Genomic DNA, 24,716 nt, shown 5'->3' with positions numbered 1-24,716 from the left:
TAATAGAAAGTTTTTTTTTTACCATTCTCAGCATGTCATTTGTCACAACGGCTTAGTATCGACCTGATTCATTAACTGATATATCTTAAGCTCAGCACAATAAAATAGTGAATAGTTAAGATTTATATGTTGGCCATTTCATGTAAATCGGTGCATAGCCGCTGATGGCAGCAGCAGCAAAGAACTTTAATTTATTATGAGTTGTTATCATGTTTGACTTTGGAGCCCTGCGTGGCTTAATATAAATAGCTTATTGTTAGTCTTAATTACATATGTACAATATGTTAAGTGCAGTTTGAGCTGCAGTAGCCAGCTTTATCAGCGCTCTCTATTGCTCGATAAAGGGCGTTCGCTGATCGGCCGGATGCTGCAGCTAATCAGTTGTTTCGCATAGCTCTAGCTTATTGATCGGTTATAGTTATTCTCGTTGTGAGAAGGTTTAGCAGTGGCTTCAAACCTTCAATTTCGGTAATCGGTCATTAGTTGGTCTTTCTGTGAAAAGGTTAAGCATTTGGCTTCAAACCTTAATAAACAAATTGTCAGTAGAAAAGGCTAAGCGTTTGGCTCCTAGTCGAAGTATATTCGAATAAACTTTATAACGTGAAAATAACTTCGTGTTATTGGAACATAAAGCTATCAAAAAGCTGGCAGCGCAAACATTGGTGACTCTGACATGATCGTGTATCGTAGTGTTTTATAAACAACAACCTAATCAAACAAAACATTAGTGTACTCATTTGCAAAAAACTCTAATTTGGACAGCCAAAGGTGCATAAAACAGACACAACAACAAGTGCAATAGAAATCCGGTACTCAATCATCGTTTACAGTGCGTCTCTGCTTCGCTTGAACTTTTTTTCGTGTACATAAGCAGCTGTGCGTGGGCGATTGAGTACATAGAGACTGTTTCTTTCTCGGTGCAGTTGTTGTTTTCGGTAGTTTTGTGCATTTGGCTGCAATTTGTGCGCGCGTTAAGCTTAAATGTGAATACAAGCACAGTCGCGTCTGAAGGTAGTGTGCCTGCGCAAATATCGTTTTATAAGCGGAAGGTTGACGATATTTATAAATTGCTAAAAAGTTTTGACATTTCATGTTCGGAATCTGAGATCATTTCATTTGATGCTGCGCTTCTTAAGGAAAAATAAGACTTAGTGAATAGAATTGAAAAATCGTTTACCCTTGAGCATGAGAAACTGGAGTGGCTTGACTATAACGAAATGTGTAGTGAGTTTTACCAAAGCTTCCAATGGCTGGTTATGACATTGGAGGACCGATTGAAAGGGCATCTTGAAAGGTGTGTATTGCGGTCCATATCGTCCACACTCCGACACATGGAGTTGGTAGTTGATCGGTTGACAGTTGATGATAAGAAGCGTTTGGTGTCGGTACCGCATATCAGAGAGACCGACAAGGAAGATGCTGATGCTGGAATTGGAGCAGGATATGGTGCACTGGCACGCAAATCTGAACCAGAAATCACTAAGGATGGCGTCACGGAGGCCAAGGCTATTGAGCTGAAGAGCATGTCGCGTCTGGTGAAGACCCCCGAGAAGAGTGTCCAGGTTGCAACAAATTCGGCCAATAATGACCAGTACACTGGCAAGCTAGTCAGCGATTTCATGAACAGTGAGGAACGTGATGGCGTCATCGCCGTCAAGGCACCCGTCTTCGGTGACAGTCGCAAGTCCACATTGATTGATATGGGTACCTTCCCGGTAGGCATTGTGTTCGATGATGATGCAGATCTGATCAAGCTAGAGTTGAAGGCTGAGCGACTCCAGGAACAGACCGAGGGGGATTTGAAGTGCGAGCAGCATTCCGTGAAGATTTGAATTCGACTATATTCCGGCGAGATGCACAGATAGCGAGAGCGTCTTGGGCCCAACCATCATCAGGTGGATGCTGACACTGCGATTCGTTCGGCCAAGAATCACGAGTACTACAAGTTGCTGCACGAGAACAATACGTGGAAGTTATCGCTTGCGTTGAAGGATCTGCCCTTTGTCGCACGGAATCCGATAAGGAAGGCACAGATGTTGGCCCACCTAGGCAATGATCTGCTGATGAGCAAGGAGTCGCTGGAGAAGAGCACCAATCAGTTAAGGGCCGCCTGCGTTGGACAGGATCGGTTCTGGCGACGCTACTGGAAGTTGCCCAAGGCGGATGACATCTTTATTGAGGCCCGGGAATCGGCACAGAATGACATCTGTCGCTATCAAGCACTCGAGTCCATGGACGATGAGAAGCATTAGAAATTAAACAATGGGCGAATGGGAAGATGGACGACAAGGATGTTCCAGATGAAGAGCCACAGTCAGCGAATCCAACAGCAGGCGCAGATGGAGCAACAGCCGCCGCAGAGCCAATGGAAGTGGATGATGCCGAGTTGGTGGAAGCCACCAAGCAGGAGCCAGTGTAACCATCACCCCAAGCCTTCGGCAGGCGCTTCAAGCGAGGTCATGTTGCGGTCAAACTGTCAAGGTTATTGAAGGAAAGAAGTCGTGTAGCAAATCGAATGTGAATAAAACATAAAATACGTGATTGTAACTTCAAAGGTTACAGTGTATTTTATATATATATAAATTATTGTGAAAGTGCGGTAGAGAATAAAAGGTATGTTAGAGCAATTGGTGAAAGAAAAATATTCGATCGAACCAATTCCAACCGTTATAGGCAATTTCCTTGGGAAAGAGTATAGACCAGACCTGCCACCATTTCGAGCCAGCTACACGCGGTTAATAATTTACACCGAGGGAATGATATAATCCGACAAGGTCGCAATTAGTTGGCTTTATTCCATTGAGTCGAAATCGGAAGCGTCGCTGGTCAGCGGGACAAAGTGCGGAACAGTGTTTAACCCAAGAGGGCAACTTCATCCCACGGATCCCGATTCAGCGCATATTCGCTATTGTCCAGGAGACAATAAACAGTTTGAAATCAAATAATTCCGAGTTTATTATCAGCTATTGCCAGATGACCTTAAAAGTTAATCCATAAAAACGTGAATGATCAGTCAGCTGCGTAGCACACGCGCCTACTTACAAACATACGTAGTTTTTGAGCTAAAGTCATAAAATTTGAATAGATCAGAAGGTTTGAGCAGATCATAAATCTTCTGCTAAGTTTAGCGTATTCGACAAGTTCAACTCGTAATTGGCGAAAAGCTCTAAATTACTTTGAGTATCTCACGTAAACACTAATAGTAAGAAATGTAATCGTTGAAGTTTTTTTTATATTAATATGTTCATTGTCGTATAAATTTTGAAATATGTCATTGTAAGAATAAGTAATTGATGCATTAATAGTTAACAATACACTGGCTGATATTAAATCAAACGGATAGTCAAATGTAAATTATATATACTCGTATATAGTGACATATTCAGATCATGCAGATCCCACACTCACACCGCAGACGCACTTTCAATTAATATAATCATAGCAGGCAAGATAAGATAAGCATAAACAAAGAATGCAACTACCAAAAGAGACCCTCCATAAACAGACCATGAGATAAAAAGCAAGTGTGAGGTTTCCTTATAGATTAAACCACTAGCACAAGGAGAGTTACATTTTGTTCACCAATCTGAGCAGACGTGTTTTTGAATAAAGACTGGTATTTTTTAGTAATCAAACCGTTGTCAGACTTTTAATTATATATGTGTTTCCTAATGTTTAAATAATTTTTCAAACAGCTTCATCTCTGCGTCGACGAACATTGGGCGCAACGATCGCATCGACTTAAAAAAAAAACAATCAACGTAGAGTGAGTAATGAACTAGCTATAATGTAGGTGCATAAACAAGTACATATCTAAATACGACCTACCTAGTAAATAAGGGAAACCATATACATATATCAAAAACAACAAAAAAAAAAAAAGGACTGATCCACAGCCAAACACGCCATGTAACGTCCATTATCTAAAAACTTATTTATTTCGCGCGCTCAAGAAAGGGAGATGGTAGAATATTATCCGAGCGGCGAGCATAAGATGGAATAAAAAGGCCAATGATCTGATTTTTTGGAGGACAGTTGAATGTCAAAGGTGAGAAGAAAGGAGTACGAAGGAGCGCAAAGTGCGGGAGTAAAATGTCTTTTTTTTTTTTAGAAAAAAAAGGTGAAAAAAAGGGAGAGAAATATCGGGACTAAATTCGAATTAAAAACCAAAAATACCAACATACAATATTTAATAAAATCCACCGACAGCAACAAATTCAAATGATCGAGGGCGCTATGCAGCGCCCGCTGCAAAGAACGCCCAGCCACTGTAGGACTTCCGGTCTGTGCTGTCTCCAGCCCAATCTGCATCGACGAAACAGTGTATCGCCTGGCCGGTCTTCTTGTAGTGCAAGCTCAACTCTGCAGTGCCCCTCAAGTATCTTAATACTCGCTTGACACCTGCTTCGTGCTCCTTGTGTGGATCTGAATTCCGCTGTGCTAGCTTCGTTACTGAGTGCAATATATCAGGCCGTGTAGTTATGCCTAGATACATTAGCGAACCTATCAACGATTGATAGCTACCTTGGTTCGTTCGCTGGCATCCGTCATTGTCGCATCTGACTTGAAATCCTGCCTCTAGAGGTATGGCATTAGATTTGCAGTTGTGCATACCATACTCACGTAGAAGGTTCTCAATGTAGTACTTATGACCGACAGTAACGCTGCCCGTTTCACCTTCACGATCAATTTCCATTCCTAGGAAATGCTTCAATTGCCCGCCATCGACTACGTCGAACTCCTGTGATATGCGCTCCTTCACGCAGTTCAGATCTTCCTTGCTTGTGCTGGCCACAATAAGATCGTCGACATATACGACTATCACATTCAGTTTGCTGGCTTCACGACGTATGTACAAACATGGCTCGCTGGGGCAGGGAGTGAAACCAATCCTGATTAGCACGGTGTTTAGTTTCTCGTTCCACTCACGGCCGCTCTGTTTAAGGCCGTACAGCGACTTCTTGAGTCTTAGGACTCGGTTAGGGAAATCTTGGTTAGCAAATCCCTCTGGTTGTCGCATATAAACCACATCTCGCAGCTCACTGTTGAGATAAGCAGAAGACACGTCAATCTGATGCATATACATACCATTTTCTACCGCTAGAGCAATCAGTAATCTGATTGTCGAATATCTGGCCACAGGGGAGAACGTCTCATTGTAATTTACGCCATATTGTTGGGCGCATCCTTTGGCCACTAGTCGAGACTTCAAGCGTACTACTTTGCCATGTTCGTCACGCTTCACTGCAAATACCCATTTACAGCCAATTGCCTTCTCTCCCTTCGGTAGATCAACCAACTCCCAAGTTTTGTTTTCTTGTAGACTGTCTATCTCCTTCTGCATCGATGCCCTCCATTCACTGGCATGATCAGAACTCAAGGCTGCATTGATGCTAGCAGGTGCAGCTACGTCATCCGTTGTCGTAACATTCAAAATGTTGTATTGCTTTTGAGGGCGTCCTGGCTGCCCGGTGCGTACTTTCTGTGGCCTCCCAGGACCTCTTTTGCCTGGTGCCTCGCATGACTCGATTTCCTCGTCGTCACCAATGTCTCCATCTGTAGATATATTTGGCACCTCGTCATCTCGTTCGGAATTCTCGCGATCCTCAGTTTGATCGCCACTATGAAGACTTACAGACTCATCTTCGACATTCTTCATGATCAGTGTAACATCATTATTACACAACGAGATTATGTCCTTTACGCTGTCATCTGTTATTTCACCTTCAAGAAATATCACATCTCTTGCTTCGATTACTTTTCGTGAATCGGGATTAAACAATCGGTATGCCTTAGCTGTTGCAGAGTAACCAACTAGTACTCTCACCTCACCTTTTGGTAGGAATTTCTTAGTGTACTTCTTGTTAAGTACGACAGCCTTTGTACCGAAAACTTTTAGGTGACTTACAGACGGTTTGTTGCCTGACCATGACTCATATGGTGTCATATCCTCCAGCGTAGATGTCTCTGAGCGATTTCGCAGATAAGCCGCCGTACTTATAGCTTCTGCCCAGAAATCCTCCTTGAAACCAGCATGCACAATCATTCGTGCCATTTCTACCAGCGTTCGATTCGCGCGCTCCGCTACACCATTTTGTTGGGGTGTATACGGCACAGTAAGCTGCCTCTTAATGCCGTTGCTCACTAAATATTTTTCGAAATCGCCGCTCAAATATTCACGACCGTTGTCGCTTCTGAGACATTTTATCTTGCGTCCAGTTTGTTTTTCTGCAAACGCCTTATATTCTTTGAACTTCTCAAAGATTTCATCGCGAGTTTTCATAAAAAACACATGCACAAACCGCGATCTATCGTCAATGAATGTGCCAAAATACCGCGTACCACCTACAGAACATTTTCTCATTGGGCCACAAATATCTGTGTGTATCAAGTCTAGTGTGCCTTCGGCGCGGGTCTCCGATTTCTTTGGAAATCTCTTTACACTTATTTTGCACTTCGCGCATGTTTCACATACATGTTCTTTTAAGTCCGAACACTGCCTGGCCTTCAAGCAGTGCACTAAATTTTTCTTAATCATTTTATTCAGACTGACAAAATTTAAATGACCAAGCCGCTTGTGCCACTTCAGTATGTGTGTTAAATTAGCTTGCGCGCTGAAATACTTTTGCACATCTGCGTTGAACAAATATAAGTCTTGCTGCTCCTTAGCAACTAAGATCACATCGCCTCTACGATTTTCAATGCGCGCACTCTTTTGCCCAAATTTAACACTGAATCCTTTTTGGACTACTTTCGATACTGACACAAAGTTACATTGAAGGTCTTTCACATATGTATAATGCATCGGTCAAATCAATTGTGTTATTTTTCCACTTTATGCGTTCTTTTTCACGCCCATATGCCTGTATGTAATTATTTCCAGCTAAAATAATTTTCTCTTTGTGCTCTCTTAATTCTATGAAGCACGATCTGTCGTTACACAAATGCGCTGTGGCGCCACTGTCTAGACACCACGTGTTCTTCGTAAAACCACCACTACTTGGGTTTCTTGCCGCTGCAAACACTGAGTACGATTTCTTACTCTCTATATTTTCCTTGCCTTGCTCTTTTTCGGAGCTGTCTCTTGCGCGAAAATTTGCAGCAATGTGCCCACGGCGACCACATGTCCAGCAACCGGCCTGTGTTGCCTTTTTCTGCTGCGCACTTCTACGATTCACTTTCCCGTTACTTTCGTCTGTATTTTTGTTTGCTCGATTGTCTATACTCGTCGAGAACATTTTTGTCTCTCCGTTTGACTCTGTCTGTCCGTCTGCTCTACGCCGTTCACTCTCTTCGAGTAACTTGATTTTTATCACACTTAGCGACGGCAACGTGTCACGAGTTTCCATGGCGATCACGAAATTATCGTATCCATCCGACAAACTCGACAACAACAATATAGACAAACACTCTTCGACCATTAAAAAGCCGATCTCGCTTAGTCTTTCCACTAAGTCTGCAAACTTATGTATGTGCTCTGCCATACTACCCGACTCCACCAATCTTAGCTGTAACAACTGCTTTAGCAAAGTTACACGACGCGCAGGTCCCATTGGCATATGAATTTCTTTCAGGGTGTTCCAGGCACTTGCTGATGTTTGGCAATTCTTCACATTATTTATTTGGGATGCCTTTATGCAAAGCATTATGCTTGCCAGAGCCGTTTTCCTCTCTTGCATCAAATATTGACTTTTGCTCAGCACTGTCATTTTCGTTTTTCACGACACGACCGCACACCTACTGCCATAGTTCTGAATACACGAGTACGCTTTTCATTTGAACGACCCAGGCACTATAATTCTGGTCGTCCAACTTCTCGATCGAACTCATCGAGATATTCATTTTCTTTAACCACACAGTTATCACACTTGTCCAAGAAAGTCCAAAATGCTCTCATTCACCTTCTACAAGTAATCCTCAGAACAATTCACTGTATTTTGTACGAGCTGAATTTTCCGTGCTCTGGGCCCATAACCTATTATAACTTGGGGTTTATATTTATTCAGAGCTTAGTATTTAATACAGAATATATGTTCGCTTCATGCGACTTATACTACGCGATTCAAGCGACCAAAAGCGACTGACTCTTACTTCATGAAAATAGCTTAAACATAGCATCGAAAAGGTCTTCATCATAAGGAACTTACAATTAATTACAGTTATTTCCAACATAGGGGATGGGATAATATGTGATCTTTGTAATAAAAAGGGTGGGGCATTGACTATATGATTTCGCCCCTCAGGAAGGGCGGGACGGCTGTAACAGCGAGGCCACCGTTGGACGTCGAAGTCAACGTATTTTTTTGTTTTAAATAATTGTTGCCACTGTCCGTTAAATCAGCTGTTTAATAGTGATGTGTAGATTTGTTAAGTGTTGTGTTATTGTACGGTCGGCGGGCATGGGTAGACCAACCCCTAATGGAGTACTGGCTGGCCGGAGTTGCCCTACTAGGACAAACCGACTCGTAACAATATGGCGCCCAATCTGCAAAAAAAGTTTTTTTTTCTGATATAGGCTTGCGCTTAACTAGATAAGAAAAAATTTTTGTTGTGCTTAAAAAATAAAGACAGGAGACGACGAAATCTCGCTAGACGTTGTCTGCCACTTTGGATCATTCTAGAGTCGCGGCTTGTTAGGAGCCTGACGCTACAACTACAACTACAACTGTGCGATTTGGTAGTAATCGGAGGGGCAGTCGAACAATTCATTAGGGACCAGAGTAGAGATTTGGAGACTTACGCGGCTCATGAGAGTGAGCGTACATTGCTCCAAAATTATATTTTGTTTTGTCCGGCAGCGTTCATGTCATTGTAAAGGTTGTAGAGTCATTACCGCTTTTTATTAGCAGATGATTCGCCCACATGTTTCCTTAGATAGTGATATGAACGAAACTGTGACCAAAATAGGAGAGCTTTTTTTGTTGTAGGATAATTTTGTTGTCAGTGGTAATATTTTAAATTTGTATTTTTGTATTTCTTTCGTTATTTTTGTTATCGAAGATCGTCTGTTTTCAGGCTCGTAGCTGTCTACAGGGCTGTTGGGATGAGCGAGTGGCCCAAATGACCAGTAAGGTCACTACGGCATGCATTCAGTGTCCAGGTAGCGTGTGTGGAGGGTTCGAGCTAAGAAAACGGAACGGATTAGAGACGCGGGTGAATAATCTCGATTACCGGTCATCCGCAAGAGGGATGACCTGAGCAATCGCCAATTCAACCCAGGAGTCGACATCTCCTTTGGATGTAGCGTAGATAGGTCAGATCACATTCCAGAACTATTGGGATTTCCCTCCCCCCTCATTTTATTGAAAAGAAATCGTTTAGAAGATTTTTGGTTTGAGTGGGTTATTCGTATATATATATAATTACGTTTTTGGAGAGTGTTGTACCGGCTGCGCCAATTGAAAAATCCGACAACGGTTTTTTAGGAATAATATAATTCTTTATTAAACAAAAAACCACGTCTTCTCGGCTTCGTGTACAAAATAACTCTGCTTATGCTAGTGGTTTAATCTATAAGGAAACCTCGCACTTGCTTCTATCTCATGGTCTGTTTATGGAGGGTCTCTTTTGCATTCCTTATTTATGTTTATCTTATCTTGCCTGCTATGATTCTATTTAGAGAAAGTGCGTCTGCGATGTTGACATGCTGTATGATACTTTGACCTGCCATCTATGTAGGGGTCTCTTTTGATAGTTGCATTCTTTGTTTATGCTTATCTTATCTTGCCTGCTATGATTCTATTAAGAGAAAGTGCGTCTGCGATGTTGACATGCTGTATGATAAGCGTGAGTGTGGACATGAGAGATCTGCGTGATCTGGATATGTCACTATATTTATTTTTGTTCTTGTTTTTATGATAGTTTTGCTTAGTATTATTATTATTATTTATTAGTACTTATTATTCATTTATTTATTATTATCGGCAATAATATTGTAATAATTTATAGAATTAATAATGGCAACGGGAGGCGATCATGGACCTCAAACACGTTCGCGAGGGCCGCGGAAAGACGACAGTATTTGGTCAGAAAACGAAGGACAAGAACCAGCTCCTCCGACTCTTCAGTTTACCACTACCATTCTTTCTCGTACCACGGTGCGAAGTACCGATAAGGTACAGGCCGAAGTGCTGGACTTATCGCTAGGATTCGGCAGAAAAGTCTGCGGTTAATGCAGCGTTGGCTCAAGCACACGCTACTTATAGGCAATCACTGTCCCCAGGAATTGGAGAGGCGATTAGGGACGAGATTCGCGCCGGGATGTAAAGTATGATGCAGTTGTTGAATGAGTTACTAAGACCGGTAGTGGCCAGTCGAGAAATAGCAGCTGAAAAGCCGGTCAGGTCATCAGATTTTTCTTGGCCTCCAGGCGCATCCAATGCTATCAGGAGAGATGTCACCGAAGTACCACAGAATCATGAAGCGATACCCAAGCGTAGTTTGGCAACCTCAGTTGTCAGGGATCCAATTCCTCCTATACTTCCAACCAAGCCGACGCGAAGAGACGCAAGGGAAGGGATGGTTACTTATCCAGAAGTAGCAAATGTAGACCATCGACAGGCTCGGGATTGGCGAAATCCCGGAGTGGATCGGAGAAGATGGGTCGACCAGGAAGATACGAAAGAAGAGCGATACGAACCAACTTACGAGAATATCCATGATCGGGCGAGATATCCTTGGAAGATAGAAAGGTGGGGAGTATCCTTTGACGGAATCAGTCAACAATCCGCGATTGAAGATTTCGTATTTGGAATCGAATTTCTACAATACCAGTATCGTTGTCCTTGGGAGGAAATACTGAGGTCGTTTCATACGTTTTTGACAGGGAATGCCAAAGAACGGTATTGGCTACATATCCGTCAAGCACGAGTCGACAGTTGGCCCTCTTTGAGGAATACACTTTTGGCCAGATTTCGTGGTCCATGGTCGGAGCATGAGCGGATGCATGAGCTGCTAAATGGGGAACATCAGTCTGGGGAAAGGGCGGAAGATTATATTCACTCCATGCGACAGCTGGCCTCTCGGTTGCAGAAACATTGCCGGAGCGAGATCTGGTCAGAATTATCAAGAAAGGGCTGAGGGATAATATTGCCAGATACGTATACGCAATGGATGTGTTTACTGTGGACCAATTGCGGGACGAAGCCGGTGAGGTAGAAAGGAGTTTTGGAAAGCGTTACGGCCAACCCATGCCTGGCCACTCTCAACGCTATTCGGCCGGAAGAAGGGCACTGGTGGACGAAGTAGAAGCTGAGACAAAAGTAATCGTGAAAGAAATTAGATCAAGTCAGAAGAGAGTGAACCGACCCGGTTGTTGGAATTGTGACGAGGATGGCCATGATTTCCGAAATTGTCCATCGCTGGAGCGTCGACTGTTCTGTTACAAATGTGGATGTCCAGAGACCATCTCTGCTAAATGTTCAGAATGCTCGGGAAACGGTCGGATGAGCGTGAAGAGAACGGGCGACTCGCATTCGAGGATTCAGTCCGGCAAAGAGAAGAAATAGGTAAGCCGCCCGGAGAAATTGGCAAAAATGAACACAGTAATGTAATCAAGCGTTAACCTCTCGAAGAAAAGATACGAAAATATTTAGAAGTAAGGAATATAATATTTAGTGATAGACAATTAGAAGGAATGCGGATCGTGACACGTCGGGTTAAGATGGCACGAGAACGCTTTCGACGACGACGCGTATTGCGAAAGGTTGTAGTTGAGGCAGTGCGGCGTGGCGATCTAAAAGATTCACGGGTACTCGCGAAAGTATTGGTAGGCCAGTACATCTTAAGAGGTCTCTTGGATACTGGGACGAGCGTCAGTTTGCTAGGTAAAGGCAGTCGGGAATTTATAGAAGACCTAGTAATTACGATGCAACCATATGTGTCAATCGTTCGAACCGCCGGAGTCCAAGACAGATCGATCATCGCCGAGTTGAGCTACCCATATCTTACCGAGATCTAACTAAAAACATCACCTTCTTTATATGTCCATATCTGGAACAACGAGCATATTTAGGAGTCGATTTCTGGCGAGCCTTTGAGTTAGCCCCAGCCATTCTAGATCCCGATAAGGTTAATACGACAGAGAACAAAGTCGAAGAAGTGTTGACAGTGTCCATGACACATTATAGGGAAGAAGAGGATGAAGTGGAGGTAGAGACCGATTCGTGGGAACTATCTAAAGATGAAAGATCCGAGTTGGACACACAATCGAATTAGTCAAAGGGGCCCAACCGTTCAAAGATAGACCGTATCCATTATTAGCCATGCAGCAAATTGTGCACGACGAAGTAGATAAGATGTTGGAACTAGGGGTCAAAAAAGAGAGCACGTTGAGTAATCGTACAACAGTCATACGAAGGCCGGGCAAAAATCGCTTCTGTTTGGATGCTCGAAAACTCAATGAATTGACCGTAATGGACTCCTATCTATTACCCTGTATAGAAGGCATACTGTCAAGAATAGACCAAACATACTACATCTCTAGCGTTGATTTAAAGTTTGCGTATTGGCAGGTAGAATTAGATAATAACAGCAAGCCATATACCGCTTTCACCGTACCAGGAAGGGCGTTGTATCAGTTCCGAGTCATGCCATTCGGGCTATGCAATGCAGCCCAAAAACTTGTTCGGCTGATGGACAAAGTTATACCCGCCGAGTTAAGGTCCACATTTTTGTCTATCTGGATGATCTGTTGATAATAGCTCCAGATTTTACAACCCATATAAAATATTTAAGAAAAGTGGTAGAATGTCTCAAAAAGGCAAACCTTTCCATAGGATTGCCTAAATCCAAATTCTGTTTCAAAGCACTGAGGTATCTGGGATTCATTATCAGGGGTGGTATGCTACGTATGCATCTCAAGAGGGTAATATCAATTAAAAGAATCCCCATACCACGGTCGCGAAAGGAAGTTCGCTCATTCTTGGGCACCGGCGGTTGGTATAAGCGTTTTATACGGGACTTCGCCAGTATAGCTGCGCCCTTGACGGAAGCGTTGAAGAAAGGGGAAGGTAAATTTCTTTTAGGTACAGAACCTATACAGGCAATAGATAATTTGAAGATCGCATTGACCACCGCACCGGTATTGGTTCACGCCAATTTTTCTACGCGATTCTTCGTTCAGTGCGTCATTTCTACTGGCCAGACATGGTTGTTCATGTGAAAGACTGGGTGAAGCAATGTAGGACATGTAAGGAATGTAAAGCACCAAACTTTCGGATGCAAATGGGAATTGGAAATGAGATAGTAACGGAAAGACCATTTCAAAAACTCTATATAGACTTTCTTGGGAAATATCCAAGATCTAAGCAAGGACACTCTTGGATCTTCGTGGTCATAGACCATTTTTCGAAATTCATATTTTTAAAAGCAATGCGCGAGGCTACAGCGTACAATGTGGTGAACTTTTTGGTTAGCGAAGTTTTTTATAAGTTCGGAGTACCTGACAGCCTTCACTCTGAGAACGGTCGTCAATTTGTGCCACGCACCTTTCAGAATATGATTGAATCCTTCGGGATTTCCCATATGCACACGCCTGTGTACTCACCACAAAGTAATGTTGCAGAACGGGTTAACCGGACCGTTCTGACGTTCATAAGAGCATACCTTAAGAAAGATCACCGAGACTGGGATTTGTACCTTCCCGAGATAGAGGTATCCATACGCAACGCCGTACACACGGAAATAGGAGTTACTCCCTTTTTCGCAGTTTTTGGACATCATATGTTCCTCAACGGGGCTAGCTACAAACTAGCTCGAAAATTAGGGTCCATGTGCGAACAGAAGGTTTGTCATTTGCGTGCAGTGGATAAGATGCAATTCATTGGACAGGGGATCCAAAATCAGTTACATAAGGCGTATGAACGAAGTCACCAGCGTGGGGAGGTTCGCACACGGGCATTTCATGCGAAGCCGGGCCAAGAAGTCTACCGACGGAACTTCGTGTTGAGTAACTTTTTTTTTTTTTTAAAAGAGAAAGGGAGTTCGCGCGCTCAAGAGAGGGAGAGGAACTTTTTGTGGGAAAGAGAGAGGGAGTTCGCGCGCTCAAGAAAGGGAGATGGTAGAATATTATCCGAGGGGCGAGCAAAAGATGGAATAAAAGGGCCAATGATCTGATTTTTTTGAGGTCAGTTGAAAGTCAGCGGTGAGAAGAAAGGAGTACGAAGGAGCGCAAAGTGCGGGAGTAAAATGTCTTTTTTTTTTAAAAAAAAAGGTGAAAAAAAAGGGAGATAAACGTCGGGACTAAATTTGAATTAAAAACCAAAAATACCAACCTACAATATTTAATTAAATCCACCGACGGCAACAAATTCAAATGATCGAGAAAAATTTAAACACCAAAAATACAAGCCTACCATATCTAATAAAATCCCTTCGACGGCAACAAATTCCAAATATAAAGAAAATTTAAAGACCGAAAATACAGACATGCAATATTTAATAAAATCCACCGACGGCAACAAATTCAAGTGATCAAGAAAAATGTAAAAACCAACAATACAAACCTACAATACTTAATAAAATCTACCGACGGCAACAAATTCAAATAATAAAGAAGAAATTAAAACCCGCAAGTACGAACCTACAAACTGTATAAAACCAACCGGCGGCGAAAGTTTAAAATATCTAAGTAAAAATGCCGAAATACACACCCGCCAAGTTTAATACAATCCGCCCCGACGACAAGCCGTAATCATAAACCGCCGCAAAATACACCAAAAATCTAAATGTAAACCTGAACCGATTAAAGTGAAATCCACTCCTGTAGAAGGCTACCTGGAGCAGGCCGCCATCCAGAAGCATCGGCGACTAGGAAGAGCACGACGAGGGGAGAGAGGGATCAGAACCATCCAACAAAATCGTGAGTCCGTTCCAATAAAATCTCGGCGGAAGGAAACTTGTATATGTCAACAGTGCGCAACCGTCGACAGTGAAGCGTAACTTTTTTGTTGGCTATATTTGTATATCATAGTTTATGTATTTATATTTCTTTGTTGTTGTTAACTATTTTATTATTAGTTTACCAGTACGGCTAGAATTTATTACCTTAAAGCCCATAAACGATTAAGTTATCTTTATTATTAATTGTTATAAGCAATTATTTGCGCTGGGCAAATAACACATTCCGGCTTTTAGCTTTAATCGCCACCGAGACATTTCTGGGTTGATTTTCTACGTGGCAAATGCTAGTTGATTATTCGGTGCAAATATTTTTCTTTCCTCTGGCGTAAAATTTGTGTGAGTATATCATATTTATCCTGGGGAGCTCCATAGGGTACTTAAGGGTGTCCCCCAATGATCTGAAAACTCACCTTCGGGTTAAAAAAAAAAAGAAGTAAAATAACCTAACTTTTGAAGGCGTAGAAGGTCAAATAAAGATTTGTCAGGTCTCGTTCGTTTAAATTAAATTTAGGGTAATAACTATATATACTAATAAGTCAGAGCATCAAATTTTAGCCGTAAGCTATGAATATTAAATATACTTAGTCAGTTAAAATGAGGGCTTAAGTTTTACAAATGTAGGGGAGGGGACCAAAAATGTTCTTTGGATAATATGTGATCTTTGTAATAAAAAGGGTGGGGCCTTGACTATATGATTTCGCCCCAAAGGAAGGGCGGGACGGCTGTAACAGCGAGGCCACCGTTGGACGTCGAAGTCAACGTATTTTTTTGTTTTAAATAATTGTTGCCACTGTCCGTTAAATCAGCTGTTTAATAGTGATGTGTAGATTTGTTTAGTGTTGTGTTATTGTACGGTCGGCGGGCATGGGTAGACCCACCCCTAATGGAGTACTGGCTGGCCGGAGCTGCCCCACTAGGACAAACCAACTCGTAACATACTTATAGATTATAGTTCAATTATATAATAGAAAATAGAATTAAGAGTAATGTTCACAACCTGCCGAATTAAGTTAAGGAAGAATATATGAATTTGAAAGCAAATTAAATTGAGGTGCTGAGGAGTTGTATTCTTCTGTCGAGTATCCATGCTAAGTTTTTACAGAATGTTAATAGGATTTTAAGAGTCCGTCCAAGGGATAATGTAACAAAATTGATATTATTATGGTAGGGTGGAAGAAGACTAGTGTCTCAGTAGAGTTATTGGACGTGTCGGCGTCTCCAATAAATGAAATTTGAATTTCAGCAACCCAAGTTGTAAACGCCCACTAATTAAATGTGGCAGAGTACATCCGTATTGCTTGAGTGAGAAAGAGCCCCGACCATCCGGCGAGCTAAGACGAGCATAGCGAGAGTGCGCATCCCGAACTCAACAATACACTGGTCTTTAAGATTGGCAATGCCACCCACCAATCATTAGTAAAGACCACCTAAGTTATCCTGAAGGAATAGCTTATATAAAATGAAATAATACCCTGGTACACTACACATTTTTGGCGCCCAACATGAGGGGCCCGAGCAGCTTACTAGTAGATTCTAGACCACATTAATAGAGTAATACTTTTAGAGTTGGATATCTTTAGAAAATAATTAGAAATTTTGCTTGGTTCCCCAGCTCATCCATTGATCCATCCAAATAACTAACTTCATTTTTTGTTTCCCAATTTTCACAAGTCATGATATACCGATTCACGACTTGAATCTGTTTTAGGATTTCGCAACTACAATTCTCCAGTTTGGATTGGTTGACCAAAACAGACTCATAGTACTGAGCTGCGTATTTATAGTGACTACGTGATAAAATATCTTTGATTACACGTATAGAGGATTTGTTTTGGATATTTCGATTTCAATTCTGTATAATGGCATTGATCGACCAGGATAAACCAACAATTACAAATAAAGTATTTTGAATTATTTAGAATTACGATATATCTGCGCTGTTGCTATTATCGTCTAATAACTCAAGTACCAAAATCAAATCGGCAATAGATATATTTTAATAAAATAGATAAACTAACTGAGACCTAGTTTAAAAATTTTGTAAAAATTTTAGCATGTGAGAAAGACAGACAACATTATAATAATCAAAAATAGCTATCGCAATTATTACGATTTAATCATTTATTTAAACATTTTTTTTGTTCTTTAATATCAATTAGTTTATTATATTATTTAATATCTTCTAAATCAACATGGCTGTAAGACGTAGCCAAGAAGATATTACAGTTGCTTTACGAACAGCTGACCCTTTTTGTGGTATTTGCAACGAAGTTTTAAGCGAAGTCGAACTTATAGCAAACACCCCATGTAAACACAAATTTCATAAACATTGCATTTTAGAGCACATTAGGAAGGTTCCAAGCTGTTTGACATGTTCGGCAGACTGCTCTGCTATGACGTTGAAATTTTGCAACATTACCTTATTCGTTACATTGCAGCAAGAGGGATCGTTACAACCCAGCGCAAATGAATCTCAAGACCCTAATGACTTTCATAAGAAGCCGACAAGGAGACAGCAGTATTCGAATAAGAATCGAGGAGCGACTCCCAGACGAGGTATATCAACTAGACCTACACAAAAAACAACTTCAGACCGTAATTTAGCTGATCCCGGTAACGGCAGTAATCTTTCACTGAATACCCAAGTCGTTATAGCCAATTATGTACAGTCCGCAGTCACTCTTCAACAATCCCAATTGTTAGAAAACATCACTTAAATTTTAACTAAAACGATTGAAACATCTATCGAAAGACAGTTAACCTTGCTTCACCTAGGAAAGTCCGAGCGAACAAAATCCCCAAATTTAAATAATACAGTACAAACTCATAACGTAGGGAACGAACAACCAATCTTGAACCGCTCTGAGTTGTTACTCAACCTTTCAGGAAATAGTGTGCCGCGTAGCAGCGCTAGCCCCAGAAAAAGTTTTAAACATAATGCAAAATTGGCGCGTTAAATTCGATGGTTCGAAAAACGGTATGAGAACTGAAGAGTTTATTTATCGTATCCAGTCACTTACCAGACAGAATCTTAACAATGATCCCAAACTCCTCTGCGATCTTCTCTATCCGTTGTTAAGTGGTAAGGCGAATTATTGGTGCTGGAAATTTCACCGTACATACTCAGATTTTACTTGGGATCATTTTTGTGGAGAATTCCGGAAAAGATTCGAAGATATAGAGACTGATTATGACATATGGGAGAAGATAAGAAACCGCCGTCAAGGCGAAACTGAGATGTTCGATGACTACCAAAGTGCCATAGAAGATCTCACCGATAGGCTCATGAACGGTATAGCTGAGTATGAGTTAGTAGAATTGCTAATTCGAAATGCTAAGCCAATTGTTCATCATGAATTACTCCACCTGAACATCCGTAATAGATCACAGCTTAGGAGGGAGATCCGACGACATGAACAATTTTATAACGACATTAAATCGGTAAAACCAAGAACTATACGTTCATTCGTCACTGAATTATCAGATCAAGGCGACAGTCAGGGACTACCTGAGGTCACCTCAGAACAGAACGGAATTTCACAATTTCAACATCGCTTCACACAAACAATTCCAATTTGCTTGAATTGTGACAAAACAGGACATAAATTCGATGATTGCGTAGGGCCACGAAAAATCTTTTGCAAGCCCCAATGTGGCAAATGTAATCCTTCGGGAAACCGTCAGAGGGATGTGTCATACAACAACAAACAGACACATCCTTAAGAGCTACTGATTTAACAAATTCGATAAAACTTAGTACCAGTAATATAGATGACAAAATCTCAGTACATCAAGAGCAAAGCTCACCAGTGGATAAATCCCTAGAACCAACTCATTTTTCACTTATTCCTTTACACAAAAGATTATAAAATTATAGACTTACCCGTAAACAAATATTTAATGAGATAGATAATTTTAAATTTATAGTGAAGCCGAAACGCTCGACAAAACGCCTAAGAGAGTTTTGGAAAGTCGTTAAGCGTAACCGGAAAAAATTTATTTCTGCTATTTTTCTTAACTCGGAAAATAGATTATTAACAAACGTGACAATCGAAGGCCAGGAATATATGGCATTATTAGATTCGGGAGCCACGATAAGTTGTATTGGGGGAAACGCTGCAAAAGAATTAGTGACGCACCGCAAATCCAAGAAGTGTGCAGGAACAATTCGAACAGCGAGCGGAAGGAACCATTTGTAAGGTAGTAGCTAAGCTTAAAACCAATATAAGCTATCGATACTGCGCTGCTGACCTGGAATTATTTATCATACCAGAACTTAAACAAGATGTTTACCTTGGTATAGACTTCTGGGAGAAATTCGGACTTTTAAATAAGATCACCATATCGGCAGAAGTATCAGAATTATATGTTTTAGCTTCAAACAACACCGAAGACCAAAAATTTCATGCCATATCTCTAGATGAAAGAAAACGTCTGCACAAGGTAATAAATATGTTTCCATCATTCAGTACTGAGGGACTAGGTCGAACTAGTTTAACATCTCATTCAATAGACGTTGGATCAGCTACTCCAGTTAAACAACGACATTGGCCTGTATCGCCAGCTATTGAGAAAATAATGTTTGCCGAAGTAGACAATATGCTTTCACTTGACGTCATTGAAGAGTCGACAAGTCCCTGGAGCAGTAATTGTGTGTTAGTAAAGAAAGGAGACAAATACAGATTGTGTCTTGATTCTAGAGAAATTAATAAAGTGACTAAGCGTGATGCATATCCCTTGCCGCACATTGATGGCATTCTGAGCCGTTTACCGCCCGCTCGATTTATCACCGGCTTGGATATGAAACACGCCTATTGGCAAATTCCTTTAGACGAGCAATCACGTCAATACACGGCATTTACAATCCAAAACAGACCAATATACCAATATAAGATGATGCCGTTCGGTGTTTGTAATGTTGCCCAAACTTTATGTCGCTTAATGGATCGAGTTATCCCAGCTCATCTACGTACTAGTGTATTCATTTACTTGGATGATTTAGTTTTGTCAGATGATTTCGATTCTCATTTAATTTTATTGCAAGAAATAGCTTTAAGTTTACGAAAAGCTAATCTTACCATTAACATTAGTAAATCGAACTTTTGCATGACAGAAATTACATACCTTGGGTTTATCATCGGGGAGGGTCAAATAAGAACAAACCCAGACAAAATAAAAGCTATTTCAGAGTTTCCGGTGCCTACCACGGTAAAAGAATTACGCCGATTTTTGGGATTATCTGGTTGGTATCGAGAGACAACACGGAATTACCAATTGCCTACATGTCTGAAAAATTAAATAAGGCCCAACGTAACTATTCAGTTACTGAATTGGAATGTTTTGCTGTTATCAAGGGTATTAAAAAGTTTCGTTCCTACATTGAGGGACAGGTTATTACAGACCATGCAGCATTACAATGGCTGATGCGTCAAAAAGATTTATCTGGGAGATTAGCAAGATGGTCAATGAAATTAAGAAGTTTCACTTTCATAATTGTGCATATAAAAGGATCCCAGAATGTTGTGGCAGATACCTTATCTCGGCAGAATGACCCAACAAATGAAGAAGTTCTTGGCATTGGACCAATAATAGATTTAGACTCAGAACATTTTAAATCACCAGAGTATTTGAGTCTAATTGAAAACATTAATTTAAATCGTTTCAAGTTACCAGACTTGAAAGTAATTGATAATTATGTTAATAAAAGAACCGAGTTCGCCACGGAGGATAAAACACAAAAAGAATAAAGTTGGAAACTATGGGTTCCATCAGGACTAATTACTGATGTTTTATATCAAGCTCATTATGCACCAAACTCAGCGCAATGTGGGATGAGTAGTACGGTTGAAAAACTAAAAAGATACTTATTCTGGCCACTACTAAAAATCCAAATATAGTTCTGAAACCTCCAATGGGAAAGCCATTCACCTCAGATAGACCATTTCAGAAGTTATACATTGATCTGTTTGGACCCTATCCTTGGACAAAAAACCAGTAACATTGGGCTATGAGTAATTGTGGACCACTTTACTAAGTTTCATTTCCTGTGTCCGCTGAAGAAATTCACGGTACCGAAAATTTGTGATTATCTTGAAGGATCACTCTTTTACACTTTTGGAGTACCATAAGTTAGGTTAGGTTAGGTTAGGTTAGGTTATATCGGCTGTCAGCCCGATGGGCTGACACACATAGGCCATATTTGGCCCGTTGTGATACCGAATGGGATCAAGGGATTTTCTCCAGCAGTCGTGCCTCCAAAGTATTCTAACAAGTCAAACATTTGCCCAGCCAGATGCGTTCGCTATCTTGGCCGGTCTCATATGTCGGAGCTCCGATATACCAGTTAGGGAGTAGCTTCCCAGGATTGCCAGCCTTTTTCTGGCAATTGCTGGGCAGATGCAGACGAAGTGTTCCGGAGATTCTACCTCTTCCTCCTCTTTGCAGCTTCTGCAAAAGTCATTGTATGGAACCTGGAGTCTGCTGGCATGAATGCCGACCAGCCCGTGCCCAGTAAGAGCCCGGATCACTGCAGAACAGTTGGTCCGACTTATACTGCACAGCTCTTTGCAGCGCTTAGAGTTGATAATTGGCCATGTCTGGTGTGCTATGCGGGCACAGGTGGCATTTTGCCATTTTTTACATGACCTGCGCCTGTTTTCCTCCTTGATGTTGAGCGTACAGGTAGCTAGAGGCATACTTATAACTTCCTTGTCCGCGAGAAGTGGTAGTATAGTACCTTTCCTTGCTAACTCATCGGCTTTGCAGTTGCCTTCAATGTCTTGGTGACCAGGAACCCATATCAGACTAATAACATGCTGTTTAGCCATCTCGTGTAGAGATTTGCGACAGCTTGTTACTGATATCGAATTGGAAGATATTGAGCTGATAGATTTAATTATTATTACTAGGGCTAACTTTGAGCCTTTCTAGGCAGTCCATTGCTTTTTTTATGGCCAGTACCTCAGCTTGAAAGACACTGTAGTGTGTTGGAAGACTGAAGAATAACTGTATGTTGAGTTGCTCGGAGTAGACCCCTCCGCCTACGCGGTTGTCTAGCTTGGAGCTATCTGTAAAGAAGGTTATGGTTGCCTGTGGATCGGGGGTGCAATGAACCCATTACTCCCTTTGAGGGAAGTATGTATTGAAAGGTGTTCCCAACCGTGTTACTGACACGCAGTAATCTCTTTTGAAGGGATGGTCGGCTTCCCTTCTAGGATAGAGGCATGACCTGTACTCTGAGTAGTCCAGGCGAGGGATTCTCTGAGTCTTATGGCCGTGAGTGTTGCATTTTCCATTCCTTGTCTTTCCAGACATGCAATGTCCAGGATAGCGGACAAGAGAAGGGACTTTGTAATTTCTTGTGAAAAGAACCAGTTCCGTTTTATTTGGGCTTACCGCAAATCCACTCTCTTGTGCCCCGCATGACAGTGGTTTTATTTTACTAGTCATAAGGTCAAAGAGAGTTTGTGGGTATTTTCCCCTGAAGATTACCGCAACGTCATCTGCGTATGCGACCGTCTGGCAGCCGCCACCCTCCATGTCCCGCAGCAATTTATTAATTGCTATGTTCCATAGTAGGGGTAACAGGGCGCTTCCTTGTGGCGTACCTCTGCTTACGAACCTGGAGATAGTTGACCACCCTAGCGTGGATATCACAGTCCTGCAAGTGAGCAATTGACTGGTACCGGTATCAATCCCCAGGCTCAGCAGAGCTCCAGTTATGGCTGCCGAAGTGACGTTGTCAAAGGCACCCTCAATATCGAGGAACGCTTTTAGGGTGTACTCCTTATGGAGTTGAGATTTCTCTATAGTAGAGACCACAGAGTGAAGGGCAGTATATGTGGATCTGCCCTTCCTGTAGGCATGTTGGGACTTCGACATAAGCCTGGGGTCAATGGATGCTGTGAGATGGAGACTTATATGTCGTTCCAGGGTGTTTAGCATGAAAGATGGCAGACTGATGGGTCTGAAATCTTTGGCGCTGGTGTGCGATGGCTTCCCAGCTTTGGGTATGAAGGTTATTTTAGACTGCAGCCATGCCGGTGGGATGCGACCAGTCTTCAGAATCTTCCCAAAGATTTCATGTAGCCAGTTTATGGCTGTATTTCCCGCCTTTTTAGATGGACTGGGCTTATTTGATCTGGGCCTGGGGATTTGAACGGCTTGAAGCTGTTTACTGCCCATTTTATATTACCTTTGTGTATAAGAGACTTTAAAGATGTGTTCTCTATACAATTGGTTTCTGCGCACCTTGGGGACTGCTCGGAGCAGCCATGGAAGTGCGTTTTAAGGAGGATGTCCAGTGACTCTTCACTGGAGACCGACTAAGAGTTGTCATCCTTTTTCAGATAACATAGTGTGGGTGTGGTTTTTGATAAAACTTTCCTAAGCCTTGCAGCTTCATTAGTTGAATCAATATCCGTGCAGAAATCTCTCCAAGATTTCCTTTATTCCCGTCTGGTGGCTTTTTTGTATTTGAATCGAGAAATTGACGTTTTAAGTTTCTGTTTCCAAATTCAAACGGTTGTATCTTCGCCAATAATTGTCAAAAGTCCGAATTCCTTTCAACATTATGAAGACCTTTTTATATATATTGATTCTGCATCAAAAGTTGAAAATACGTATTTTTGAAATAAAATCGAGAATTAGACGTTTAAAATTTCTGTTTCCAAATTCAAACAGTTGGATTTTCGCCAATAATTGCCCAAAGTCCGCATTTCTTCCAACATTATGAAGCCCTTTTTATATGTATATTAATTCTGCATCAAAAGCTGAAAATACGTATTCTTGAAACGAAATCGATAAATTTACGTTTTAAGCTTATGTTTCCAAATTCAAACGGTTTTATCTTCGCCAATATTATAAATACGTATTTTAGAAATGAAAACGAGAAATTGACGTTTTAAGCTTCTGTTTCCAAATTCAAACGGTTGTATCTTCGCCAATAATTGTCCAAAGTCCGAATTTCTTTCAACATTATAAAGCCTTTTATATATATATTGATTTAGCATCAAAAGTGTTGGAGATTTGGGGTTATGGCTGCAGGCTTACTGATTAAAACACCGGGTCCATGACCATTAATAACACGAGGAGTTTTTCTGTAGAGGTTATGTTTATATATATACGTTTCAATATCTTTTCGTCGAGCGCTGCGCAACCTTCTTTGCTTAATATAATGGCACGACTAAATTACGCTAATCGATGTTATGCGCGTCTTTACAGTGATCTGTTAACAGACTCGCCTACAGAATGTTCTGGTAACTCTATGTACATTGCGCATACAGAACTATGTAAACATTGTTGCTTTAACATATTATTATACTATTCGCGATAATAACAATAAAAAGCTGAAAATACGTATTTTTAAAATGAAATCGAGAAATTGACGTTTTAAGTTTCTGTTTCCAAATTCAAACGGGTGGATCTTGGCCAATAATTGTTCAAAGTCCGAATTTCTTCCTGAATTAGGAAGCCTTATTTATATATGTATATTGATAGAGCATCAGAAGTTGAAAAAACATATGTTGGAAATAACTGTATTTGCCTATGTACACCACAGCTTACATTCCCGTTTTGTAGTCTTAATCTGTTGTTGCCTGCGAACAACGGTATAAGTTGCTTGAAGCGGATATATATTCTGTATTAAATACAAAGCTCTGAATAAATATAAACCCCAAGTTATAATAACATATTTTTGAAATGAATTTGAGAAATTGACAGTAGTAGGGAATTGGGGATTCTATGACAGGAAGCGGGTTATTGCTTTTTTGATTTTTAATTGCTTCATTATTGGGGCTAATTTATTGCTTTTGGGT

The 24,716-nt window shown here is 41.2% G+C and overlaps 1 pseudogene; it reads right to left on the bottom strand.

Moving 5' to 3' along the window:
* Positions 1 to 21,173: 21,173 nt before the first annotated feature.
* Positions 21,174 to 23,085, bottom strand: LOC122322694 (annotated as a pseudogene).
* Between the last annotated feature and the right edge of the window lie 1,631 nt (positions 23,086 to 24,716).

Source organism: Drosophila grimshawi, unplaced genomic scaffold (genome assembly GCF_018153295.1).
Source record: "Drosophila grimshawi isolate 15287-2541.00 unplaced genomic scaffold, ASM1815329v1 contig_545, whole genome shotgun sequence".
In the NCBI taxonomy this organism is placed as follows: domain Eukaryota; kingdom Metazoa; phylum Arthropoda; class Insecta; order Diptera; family Drosophilidae; genus Drosophila; species Drosophila grimshawi.
The sequence above is the reverse complement of the archived record's forward strand: the minus strand, read 5'-3'. Positions and strand labels throughout refer to the sequence as shown.